This window comes from Phodopus roborovskii, unplaced genomic scaffold (genome assembly GCF_943737965.1).
Source record: "Phodopus roborovskii unplaced genomic scaffold, PHOROB, whole genome shotgun sequence".
Taxonomy (NCBI): Eukaryota; Metazoa; Chordata; class Mammalia; order Rodentia; family Cricetidae; genus Phodopus; species Phodopus roborovskii.
In genome coordinates this window covers 29,801,977-29,802,547 of record NW_026126480.1, presented here as the reverse complement: position 1 = coordinate 29,802,547, position 571 = coordinate 29,801,977, and the positions used below count along the sequence as shown (strand labels likewise).

The 571-nt window shown below is 49.6% G+C and overlaps 1 non-coding gene across 1 annotated transcript; it reads right to left on the bottom strand.

Moving 5' to 3' along the window:
- Positions 1-148: 148 nt before the first annotated feature.
- Positions 149-230, bottom strand: Trnal-aag (transfer RNA leucine (anticodon AAG)). The gene has a single exon. It is a non-coding gene; the product is annotated as a tRNA-Leu (tRNA).
- Positions 231-571: the final 341 nt, after the last annotated feature.

Here is a 571-nt window from a genome sequence, read left to right as displayed (position 1 = left end):
CTTACCCACAATGCCCCGCCCCGGCGCGCGCGGGCCCGCCCCTTCTGCGAGCTACTCGCGGTGCAGAGAACGCAAACCAACTGCAGGGGTCGCCACTGGGACCACAAAAAGGAGCTCAGAGCTAAAAACAAAAAAAGTGTACTGATGCTGGCAGCGGTGGGATTCGAACCCACGCCCCCGAAGAGACTGGAGCCTTAATCCAGCGCCTTAGACCGCTCGGCCACGCTACCCAGCTGTCGCTGTGGCATTCTAAAATGCTACTTAATGCTCTCACACATGTATATACTTTCCTTATATTTTTGGGGGGGTTGTATTTATGTTTTACCTACTCCTGATAGAAATTGTCGTAAACAATATTGTTAAAATACCAACTTGTTCCAAATAAGCTTTAAAGCAAAAAGCAGTTTAATTTGCGTTCTGAATCAGACGGTTAACGCGTCTAGTTAAGCCACTCAGTCACCTACAGAACCCGAATTAGGTGTCTTGGAGACAGATCCTGGCAGTAACTCTCACCCCCGCTCTGAGAGGCGAACCATGACCCCACGTCTGCACAGTTCTATCTGAAAAGTGT